This window comes from Spea bombifrons, chromosome 2, assembly GCF_027358695.1.
Source record: "Spea bombifrons isolate aSpeBom1 chromosome 2, aSpeBom1.2.pri, whole genome shotgun sequence".
NCBI lineage: Eukaryota > Metazoa > Chordata > Amphibia > Anura > Pelobatidae > Spea > Spea bombifrons.
Genome location: NC_071088.1, coordinates 67,086,490 through 67,099,217, shown reverse-complemented (window position 1 = coordinate 67,099,217; position 12,728 = coordinate 67,086,490).

Here is a 12,728-nt window from a genome sequence, read left to right as displayed (position 1 = left end):
CCCTGCACCCGTTCACAACCCCCAAACCCGTTTAGCCATAAGTATGAAAATACCACCCTAAGCAACACTGAAGTGTTGGTGAAAAAATTGACAGTGATTGGTGGCCAAATAGCTGCACAAAGAATGCCCAAATACCCCTGATAGGATAGTCTGGGTTGTCTGCTTTACAGAAATATATACTTTTGTGGGTATTTGTGGTTTATTTGTTTAAAATTAGAGTTGCAATCCCATCATTGTAACTGCTTACTCGTAAACTTGTAGGCTCCCAGATATTGTTGGGCGGGTGGTATTGGACACATATAGGTTGAGAAATTCTTTGAACATATAGCAGAGGTCACATTTGGATAGTGGTTGTTGAGATAAAGAGGGTTATATAGGTTATATGACTGAATGTAAATAATGGAATGATTTTAGAATATGATTACATGAAGATGTATGAACGCCCAGAGGGTATTGTCACAACAGGTTGCGTTACAAAGGCATGTTGTATGGAATTGTATTATATAGAAAATTTAGATAATAAGATTAAATAAATATGGATAAGTACGGTAATAGTAAAAATACACAATGTAATAGTTTCTATTTCGTTTGGTTATTGTCCCTACGGATCTTACAGTATCGAGAAAGTTTTTCTGACTATGTGTTCAGGCATAAAGACGCAGTTCACAGTTAAGTCCTTAGGGAGCTAGAGACGTCACTAGTGACACAAACTGCTTTCCTGTGTGCCTTCACCTGCTCTTAATGTCACATCCAAAGGAATCATTTGCTGCCATAAACATTTTTTCCCTGCAATGATCTTTTATAGTGACTTACACACCTTTTTCTCACTTTAGTATACAAATTCTTAGGAATCATTCATGCAATATGTGTCTTTAGCACAGGGAGAAAAGGGAACCTTTAAGGGACACGTCTAATTCCTTAAAGGTGCTTTTTAAATTCTTTTTAAAGAATTACAACAAAGCTTACAGTTACTTATACGATGTTCTCTAATAACTGATCTACAAGATATATCTATTTACATTTTACACCATGTACTCAGTATGATTTTCTGCTTATGTTAGCGTGACCACGCGGCCAGAGTGGGACCAGAATATCAATGTCTGATATACGTTTATATATGGAGTGAATTATCCCCTGTTTGTGTATATTTGTGTATATTTATGAATGGAAAACCAGAGCTATTGTACATAGAAAATGGTTCCAGCTCAAATATATTTAACAAGTAACCCTGCACATAGTATACCAAAAAAAACAATTAAGGAAAAGATTGCAGAAAAATACAAGGAAGAAAAAAGACTACAGGTACAACATACATGAACGTGGTGTGGAAATAAATATATATATATATATATATACAGTAAGAGAGAGCAAGATATCTGTATCTATAGATCTATCAGCAGAATACCGGTATATAGACACATCCCATTGCTTAAGGACAAACGCATAATGTGGTTGAAGATTGCGTACTTGTGTTTATTGTATATAGCGCATTTTATGTATTAAAACTATCTTTAATAAAGATTGAACACGTTTTTCTTGTGGTCTAGAATGATCTCCTCTGATTAGTAAAAAAAAAATCCATAAAAATACCAATAAACAAGAGTTCTACTTTTACATGTACAATCTGTATTTTTTTATTTTAAAAAGCCCATAGAAATATATCACACCAAATAATAAATAGCTATATGCGGATGAATATTCACTCAGCACCATACTGTGCTCATGTTGATTATGTATGAAGTGGTAATGGACATCCACAAGTTGATAATGAACATCTACGCCTGGATTATGAGCAGTCTGTTCTGCATAATAAAGCTTAATATGGATGAGATGACAATAAACATGATGTGCAGTATATTATTGCTAGACTGCACCTACTTGTAATGGACAGTTTATTTAATTTGATAATGATTAGCGTAAGCTTTATTATTTGTTAGCTGAAAGTGACATTGTGTAATAATGGTAAGCAAGTGAACATAACCTACTATGTAATTATATTAAGTCAATCACTTACCATATGGCATATAGACAAGGCTTTGGCCACAGACCGGACTCTGAAGTAACTGGACTTTTGAGAGTCTTCAGATGATATTGGGACCATGTCTACTGCTTGAATGCGTTCTACAATTGGTGACTGTTGTTAGACAGAAACAGATTTATTGTATAGCTCAGCTTCACTAACTTCCTGATCTGTATCTCCTTTACACATTTATATCTGTCTATGATAAAATTAGCAGTAAATGAGGAAATGCAGAAAGGTACATGGGCTTAATATAGACCCATCTCCCTTGGGCCTGCTGCAGCTGCTTTGTATATAGTGGTTAGTGGTAGCAAGGATTACAGTAACAGAGCACTGTATGCACCTGGGACTAATCGCGTAAAAGTTAATATTGATGCTTTGTCATGTATTGAGTAATTCAGCTCTCTAGCTATGAAGTTGCAAAGTTGGCTTAACTGCAAGTGAAAACATGTTTTCAGATATATACCAGTATATAAAAAAAAATATTAGATTAGTGGCTTCTAATTAAAGTTAAATGAGTTTAAATTGACAGCACAAATGTTTGCTGGTCAGGTCCTGAAACAGAATAAAAACATAGAAACAACTGAACATCAACCCCAAATATCATAGAGCCATTTATTGAGGGCACATTTATTGAGAACCCCAAATATCATAGAGCCATTTATTGAGGGCTGTGGATTCCCACAGCATGAACATCATTCACTATCATCTCTTAATAAAATTGCCACACTGACAAATACAGTGACTTTCAGTCAAACACACTGACCGCTCATGGCTTTGCTAACACAATCTGAATCACGCTAGTCCCTCTCAGCCCAACGCAGAAAATATTTTCAACCAATTGACACACAAACTTACACATCACGCACGTAGTAAAGGTTACATTGATATTGCACACAAATATGCAGAAATGTTAAACACCAGAATTAAAGTGGTTAAATAAGCATACACACACAACTTACACATATACAAGTATCCTTCGTTTTCCAGTATCTTAAACATAGAATTTGATTAAAGTCAGATAAAAACCATTCGGACCTTCAATAGTGCCCATTTTTTCTGAAGTAAAGACCATAGTCAGTCATTGGCAGAGGCGTATCTAGGTTATGGCACCTATGGCTCGTGCCATAGACGCCATTTGAAGGGGGCGCCAGTGAGCAGCTTTCAAACGCCGCGTTTAAAAGCCGCTCGCTGGTGCCCGCTGCTTCACCGCTGGGCACCGAAATATGACGTCATATTACGGCGCTCAGCAGTGAAGCAGCGGGCACCAGCGAGCGATGCAGGATGACAGCAGCATCGTGCTCCCGTTGCTGGACTTCAAGGTGAGAGAACTACGGGGGGGGGGTATATAGTGGGGAGGGTATATAGTGGGTAGGGGGGGAGAGGGTATATAGTGGGTAGAGTGGGAGAGGGTATATAGTGGCTGGGGGGGAGAGGGTTTATAGTGGCTAGGGGGGGAGAGGGTATATAGTGGCTAGGGGGGGAGAGGGTATAAAGTGGCTAGGGGGAGAGGGTATATAGTGGCTAGGGGAGGAGAGGGTATATAATGGCTGGGGGGGAGAGGATATATAGTGGGTAGGGGGGGAGAGGATATATAGTGGGTAGGGGGAGAGGGTATATAGTGGGTAGGGGGGAGAGGATATATATTGGGTGGGGGGAGAGGGTATATAGTGGGTGGGGGGAGAGGGTATATAGTGGGAGGGGGGAGAGGGTATATAGTGGGTGGGGGGAGAGGGTATATAGTGGGTGGGGGGAGAGGGTATATAGTGGGTGGGGGGAGAGGTTATATAGTGGGTAAGGGGGGGAGAGGATATATAGTGGGTAGGGGGGTGAGGGTATATAGTGGGTAGGGGGGGAGGGTATATATTCCTTCAGTGCTGAGATCACAAGTGATTTTCAATTGATCTGGGTTTGTTTGTTGATCTATACCTGCTATTTAGATATTTGGAAAGGGGCGCAATTTCAGTGCTTGCCATAGGCGCTATTTTCAGTAGATACGCCTCTGGTCATTGGCCTTGTCTTAGATTCAGGATAGTCCCCTTTCTGTATTAGTCTCTGCCACTACCAAGAGAAAGAAGCAAAGAAACAATCCTTCAATTCTGTTTGGCAGTTAGTGTAATAATTTGGAAGATTACATATGTGATATGCGATAAAGACAGCATTATCCAATGAACAGCCTATCCTGAAGTTTCAAAGGCTGTCTCCAAACCGGAGGAATAATCATGCAGATATTTAGAACAACAATGTAATACACCTTTCCCCATGGGAAGTATATAGATATAGCTTATTTTGAAAATGGTTTATTTAAAGAAAAGCCCTGGAATTAAGCATTGATGAAAGGGCTACATAACTGAGCATGGGAAAGGCATTAAACTTTACCTAGCACATGAACTATACTTTAAGACCTCAGTGTTATGAGTGGTAGAAAATTCCTAGTAGTAAGCAGTCATAAAATGGCTGCTTTGTGGAACAGTAGTGTCATACAGAGCACATGTATTAGGTTATTTAAGACTAGATAAGAATCCTTAATATCATGGTGGGGGGTAGTTGCATATTCAACAGCCCTAGTAGTAAGCATTAATAGGATTGCTTTACTGAGTATAGAAAGGCCTTTAACATACAGAATATAGGTTTGGGATCTTTAAATGTGGGCTAAAGTCTTGGATGGCACATGAGGGTGCAACTTGTAAGTGAGGTCATGCTAGATTATAAAAGGAAGCACTGGGAAGGTGCCAGCCCTCTTTGGATAATTTGCAATAAGGAAATCCCACACTGAACACACCCACTTTTTTCTGCAGTGGTCATGCTTACCTGTGATTTTATTCTCTCTCATTTAGTTCATCCACACAAATTATATATTGTTTTTTCTTTTCAGAGCAAGAAGCTCTTTCTAAGCATGGGTTTGTTGTGTTGTTTGCGGGTAAAAGGCCGCATTTGGGATTTTGACATCTGGCCAGTCTGTGCACATGCCCTATCTGGGACATCTTTAAACCTGGGCCAATTCAAGTTACCCCAATAAATCATACATTTTTGAAAACTGACAAATTGACTCCTCATGGGTATTTCAACTACCAATATTTTAACTCTTTCCATGCCATGATTTTTGCTAAGATATAGCGCTCATTTTAGGACTGGCCCATAAAAATAAATTATTTTTACATGTTACCACAATTTTATTTATTTTTTTAACTATTTGTATTTATTTATTATTTACTTTAGTAATCACATTGTGATTAGTAAGCCGGGCCACATTGACTTGCATGGTTGAATGCATGGGAGCTTAGAGATCTTAGGAAGGTCTGGAGAGGAACTTGTTTACTTTTTAATGGGTGCTGCCATCTTATGAGAAAATCTCTAGCTATAGTGCTTGTGACGGTTCCCCAAAGCGGTCAAAGTGTGACCTCGAGTGGGTTTTCGGTGGCATTTCAGCAACACGATTTAAGCATAGAAGGTGATTACTGATCGATTCCTTAACATCTTTTAAAGCTGGTGGCTGGCACCATATTTAATATGGTGCACGTTGACGCTCTGGAGAGCAATCAGATGGGGTCCCTGCTGCAGTTTACTGTGTTGCTGAATGCCTCGACATCTAGTTATTTATATATCCCCTCCTGAACGCTGGAACCACTCAGCCCTACTTGCAGTTACAAGAGAACTACTACTACCTCTTTTCATCCTCCTTTTGCTTCAATTTCTCATTCTACAGCCTTAGATTGTAAGCTCACGAGCAGTACATTAATACAATAGTTAATAGTTAATATATATACAGTATCTCACAAAAGTGAGTACACCCCTCACATTTTTGTAAATATTTTATTATATCTTTTCATGTGACAACACTGAAGAAATAACACTCTGCTACAATGTAAAGTAATGAGTGTACAGCCTGTATAACTTTGTATATATAAATTTGCTGTCCCATCAAAATAACGCATCAGATGTTAATGTCTACACCTTGGCAACAAAAGTGAGTACACCCCTAAGTGGAAATGTCCAAATTGGGCCCAAAGTGTCAATACCGTATTGGCTCGAATATAGGCCGCACTTTTTTCCCCCACTTTAAGTCTTTAAAGTGGGGGTGCGGCCTATATTCGGGGTCTAGCGCCCGACGCCCGGGACATGCAGGGGAGGACAGTGGTAGCATATCTCGGGGAGGGAGGACAGTGGTAGCATATCTCGGGGAGGGAGGACAGTGGTAGCATATCTCGGGGAGGGAGGACAGTGGGAGCATATCTCGGGGAGGGAGGACAGTGGGAGCATATCTCGGGGGGGACAGTGGCAGCATATCTCGGGGGGAAGGACAGTGGCAGCATATCTCGGGGGGGCAGAGTGGCAGCATGTTTTTTTGGTGCTTTTTTAAAGAAAAAAACTTTTTCTTTAAAAAAGCACCAAACTTTTAGGGTGCGGCCTATATACGGGGGCGGCCTATATCCGAGCCAATACGGTATTTTGTGTGGCCACCATTATTTTACAGCACTACCTTAACCCTCTTTGGAATTTAGTTCACCAGAGCTTCACAGGTTGCCACTGGAGTCCTCTTCCACTCCCCCATGACGACATCACGGAGCTGGTGGATGTTAGAGACCTTGCACCCCCCCACCTTCCGTTTGAGGATGCCCCACAGATGCTCAATAGGGTTTAGGTCTAGAGACATGCTTGGCCAGTCCATCACCTTTACCCTCAGCTTCTTTAACAAGGCAGTGGTCATCTTGGAGGTGTGTTTGGAGTTGTTATCATGTTGGAATACTGTCCTGTGGCCATGTCTACGAAGGGAGGGGATCATGTCCTGCTTCAGTTTGTCACAGTACATGTTGGCATTCAATGAACTGTAGCTCCCCAGTGCCGGCAGCACTCATGCAGGCCCAGACCATGACACTCCCACCACAATGCTTTACTGTAGGCAAGACACACTTGTCTTTGTACTCATCACCTGGTTGGCGCCACACACGCTTGACACCATCTGAACCAAATAAGTTTATCTTGGTCTCATGGGACCATAAGACATGGTTCCAGTAATCCATGTCCTTAGTCTGCTTGTCTTCAGCAAACTGTTTGCGGGCTTTCTTGTGCATCATCTTTAGAAGATGCTTCCTTCCTGGACGACAGCCATGCAGACCAATTTGATGCAGTGTGCGGCGTATGGTCTGAGCACTGACAGGCTGACCCCCCACCCCTTTAACCTCTGCAGCAATGCTGGCAGCAATCATATGTCTATTTACCAAAGACAACCTCTGGATATGACCCTGAGCTCTGTTGAGTTATGTTGAGGGGACAGCAAATTTACACTGTTATACAGGCTGTACACTCACTACTTTACATTGTAGCAGAGTGTCATCTCTTCAGTTTTGTCACATGAAAACATATAATAAGATATTTACAAAAATGTGTACAAGGTATTACAAAATATTTACAAAGGGATGTACTTACTTTTGTGAGATACTGTATATATATATATATATATATATATATATATATATATATATATATAATTTATATGATTAGTCAAAGAAATGGGAGTGAATATAGTGATGCTGATAACTAAATATCTACCACCTGATAACATTGATTATGTGTGTTAGATTTGTGTTCTCAATCTTCTCATGCCATAATCAATGTCAGCATGGCCACCTCTTTCTTGTGTCACAGCTGTACATAGAGGGTTCTTGTGTTCCAGCCACATAGCTCAGGATGCTGAATTACTTGGCTGGATGAGTGAGTTCTCTGTGTCTATGGGTCTGTACATTCCTCAGCACCTGAGGTGGGTAATGGCTGATCAGTGTGTGGTAGGAAATACTGGGGCCCAGGGGACAGTCTCAGTTGTTTGTTTAGGAAAAAGCGTCCATCAGGCCTCAGCCACTATTCTCAATCAATGGGTTGTCTTGTAGATGTGAATGAGACTTTTAACCCCTCTTGCTGGCTGTCTTATAGGTAACACACCTATCGTTTATATTCAGGAATTATTTTTTGTTACGTCTGGCAGTCTGGTTCCTGTTTATCCTGCATCCTACACGTCTGAAAAGAGATTAATAGTTACATTTCTAATGTATTTAATTTGGATGGTCTTATTATGTTGGAGGTTATGCTGTTAGTTCTATTATATATTATATAATTATAATGACCACAAATTAGGCAACTGAAAAAGTGGGTGTGGATTATTAATATTTGTTTAAAACATAACACCTCTTACTTTTTTTCAGATGAAATGGGAATGAGAGGCCCAAAACCATTTATTTTACATCTGATTATTATTATTATCTTTTATTTATATAGCACCAACAATTTACGCACAACGTCTTACAATAGACGTATTCAAAGGGTATTTTGAGGTAATGTGGTAACAAACATAAGGCACAGAGAAATATGAGAGGTAATGTGAGGATTGTATCAGTGACAGGGAAGTTCGAGCAACTAAGATGGTATGCTTCTCTGAAGAAGTGGGTTTTGAGATTTTTCTTGAATGTTGGGAGGGTGAAAGCTGAAAGTTTGGTTGAAGTGTGTTCCAGAGGTTTGGGGCAGCACAAGTGAAATCTTGTAGACTGGAAAAGGTGATAAGTGAGGAGGAGAGCCTTAGCCCATGGGAAGAACTTAAAGATCGAGTAGGGGAGTATTTTTTATGAGGGCAGAACTGTATGGAGGACAGTGTTATGGAGTGCCTTATATGTTAGTACAGTGATTTTAAATTTAATTCTAAAGGTAATAGGGAGCCAGTGGTAGAAGCAGAAGAAGAGCGGCGTGCAAGGAAGATAAGCCTAGCAGCAGCATTTAGGACAGACTACAGAGGAGAGACAGTGGAATGCCAACCAGAAGGGTTTTGCAGTAGTCAAGATGGGAATTGATAAAGGAATGAACCAGAGTTTTTGTGGATTCTTGGGTGAGGAATGGGTAGATGTGAGCTATGTTTTTTAGTTGCAAGCAGACATTTTCTGGTGAGTGACTGAATGCGAGGGATGAAGGAGAGGTTTGAGTCAAGGATGATCCCAAGGAATCAGGCCTGGTTAGTAGGAGAGGTAGTCATGTTGTTAATGGTGATAGAGAATTCATGTACTGGGGAGATGGAAGGAGAAAACATAAGAATATGGAATTCTCTGCCTAAGGATGTTGTATTATCTAACTCTGTGGATATTTTAAGAAAGGTCTGGATACTTCTCTGGTTAAGCATATCATAAAGGGCTACAACTGTTAAAAGGACAGTTGTATTAGCGAGTTGATCCAGGGAGTAATCTGATTGCCACTATGTCATCAAGGAATTTTTTTCCCTGTTGTGGCATAATTGGTAATTGCCCCAAGTATCATCTGCATATAGATGATACTGGAGGTCAAATGAGTTGATTAGTTTGCCAAGATATTAAGTATAAACAGAGAACAGCATAGGGCCAAAGACTGGACCTTGGGGGACGCCAACCGAAAGTGGAAGAGGTGATGATGTCTTGCCAGAGAAACTGACAGAGAAGAACAGGTTGGAAGATATGAGGAGATCCAGGAGAGAGCTGTATCTCGAATGCCTGTAGAGGAAAATGATTCAAGAAGGTGGTGATCAACTGTAGAGGGTGAAAAGGAAATCAGAGGAGAGGAAGTTAGTAAGGCGATTGTACACAATCCGTTCAAGCAACTTAGAGGTAAAAGGAGCACCTGAATCCTCCAGGTTGCGGGGTCTTGACATTCCCCTCTCCCAGACCCTTTTCCCCTTCATATGGGGGTATTTTCTGTGATGTCAGTGTGAACACCTACTGACATCAGCGGGAATGCCCCTGACATCATCAAGAATGCCCCCCACGTCAGTGGGACCGCCCTCCGACATCACAGGACCGCCTGCTGATGCAAGGGAAGGCTCCAGGTAGTCGGAGCTCAGAAGGTCCCAGATATGCAAATAGGTTCTGAGGAAGGAATTTTTAGGATGAGTGTGATTAGCGCATGCTTGAAGGTTGTTGGTATAGTTCCCAATGATAGAGAAAAAATAAATAGGTGGGTAAGTGATGGACCAAGGGATAAGAATAGAGACTTTGTGAAATATGATAGGGTGGGGTCAAGGGTATAGCTTGTTGGGTGAGAGGAAGGAAGAAGAGTGGCCAGCTTTTCTTCAGTTGTAAGGGGAAAGGCAGTTAGTATGGATCACTGCAACGCACTATACCTAGGCCTCCCAGAAAACAAACTTAAATGCAGCAATGTCCAAAATGTAGCAGCCAGGCTATTAACAAATCTATTTTAAGGTGAGCTTGTTGGCATTTACAGCCTTAAAAAAAGAGGGCCCGTGTTACCTGAAAGAGTTATTATCACCCTACATCCCAACTCGCCCCCTTTAATCTACACTTTCTCTTCTCTCAGTGCCCAGAGTACGCATAAAATCATGCGTCAATGCATTCTGCCATGCTGCCCCTACAGTCTGGAACTCTCTGCCACATTCAGTCAGGGAAGCAATATCTTTAGAGACATTTAAAAAAAGACTTAAAACACATCTTTTCTCCCAAGCATTCAGCTAATTAACTTTTATTGTTCCATATTTATTAAACAGTTATGTAACTATTTTAAGTTAATATATATGTTTACCCATGTGAAGCGCTTTGAGTCCCACTGGGAGAAAAGGGCTACATAAATGCCTCTTGTTGTTCCTGTATGGAATGGACAGGAGAGTGATGATGGGTGGTATAGGAGGGGGTTGCAAAGAAAATAGGTCTTGTCTAATAGTTTCGATCTTGTCCTTGAAGTGGGTAGCAAGATCTTCGGCAGTGGGAGAGGTTTGTGGTGTGGGTATGGAGGGACAGAGAAAGGATTTGAAGGTAGAAAAAAGGTGTCATGGCTTGGAAGAAAGGGAGGATATAAGAATAGAGAAGGAGAGTTGTTTAGCAAAAGAGAAGGCAGAGTTGCAGGTGTAAAGTATGAATTTGTAGTGAGTGAAGTCTTCACTGGATTTGGATTTTCTGAAGAAGCGTTCAGCAGTGCAGCAGCACTTCTGAAGAAAGCGTGTGATTTTGGTTGGCGTTTCAGTTGTCGGGGTAGCATACAGTGACAGGGGCTACACTGTGGAGATATGAGGCAAGTGTGTTTTCTGTTATAAAAAGAGGTTGCTGCGTCCGGACAGGAAAGGGTTAATATGAAAGGTAAGAGAGGTTCCAGTGCTGACAGCTGAGAAAGGGTATTATCTGGTAATGGTCTACAAAGATGAGGTGAGTGCTGCAAAATTGTTTTGTTAGGGGTTAGTACTGGAGAAAATGTTAGAAAGTGGTGGTCAGACGGAAGGAAAGAGAAGGATAGAGAAGTCTGAAAGGGAGCATGACCTGAAGAAAACCAGATCAAGTGAGTGTCACTCAGTCTGTGTGGGGGAATAAGTCCACTGAGAAGAGGATCTCAGGGAGGGGAGTTTGGAGCTAGCAGAATTGTTAGATATGTCAAAAGGATTGTTAAAAACACCCATAATAAGACACTGCAAATTAGAAGAGCCAGGCAGAAAAGTGGTCAAAGAACTGTGCGTTATGACTTGGACGGTTATATATTACAGCAATTTGAAGAGAGAGTGGAGAGAAGAGAGACGGATTGTATGAACCTCAAAGGAACAGAATGAGAAGGAGGGTATATGCTAGAAGGTGCAAAGAGGTGAAAGAAGAATGCCTACACCACCACACTATCTTCCATCAAGCCTAGGAGTCTGGCTGAAGTGTAATCTTCTGAAGGAGAGTGCAGCAGAGGCAATAGTATGGTAGGAGGTGATCCAGGTTTCAGTAAGTGCTAGGAGGTTATAATCATGGCAGAGAAATTGGTCATGTATACTAGTGAGTTCATGGCATATATCTGATGTGTATAAAAATTCTAATATGAGAATAAATAGTTTCATACCTCCCAAGCTTCTCTGTTTAGGACGGACAGTCCATATTTGCAACTCAAATCCCTCTCTCCTGTAGGTGTTTATGAAGGCATCACAATATTGTGCAGTCAAAAACCCACAATAATTTGTACAGAAAATATTGTAAATAAAATGATTCTTCTAAATACCTTACTCAGATCCATGTCTACCTATTAACAGGCAAATCTAATAAAACATTTGACATAAAGCAAGTACCAAAAAAATTCCGTGATCAAGTCAAAATTTGCTTTGCACATATATTTTGCAAGAAACACTTAATTGTCATGTCACACAAAAGCAGGCACTGATACATTATATGGACAAAAGTATTGGGACATCTTACATGGCATGTACTTTTATGACATTGCATTCTAAATACATAGACATTAATATGTAGTTGCCCCCCCCTTCCGATATAACAGCTTCCAGTCTTGTGGGTAAGCTTTTCATAAGATTTTGGAGTGTTTCTGTGGGAATTTTTGTCTATATATCCAGTAGGGCATTTGTGAGGTCAGGCACTGGCTCAAAATCTCTGTTCCAATTCATCCCAAAGGTGTCCGATGGGGCTGAGGTCAGTGCTCTGTCCAGGCCAGTCCTCTGTCCAGGCCAGTCAAGTTCTTCTACACCAAACTCATCCAACCATGTCTTTATGGACCTTGCTTTCGCCATAGGGACATAGTCATGCCTTCCCCAAACTGTTCCCACAAAGCTGGAAGCATATCATTGTCAAAAATGCCTTGGTATGTCACCTTCAGCATTGTTGGTGTAATGGTCAGATGTCTTAATACTTTTGTCCTTATAGTGTATGTTATTGTCAAAAATACTAGAGAATGAAATCGTTGTTTTGTCTAAGAGGCACAGATCCTTTAACCA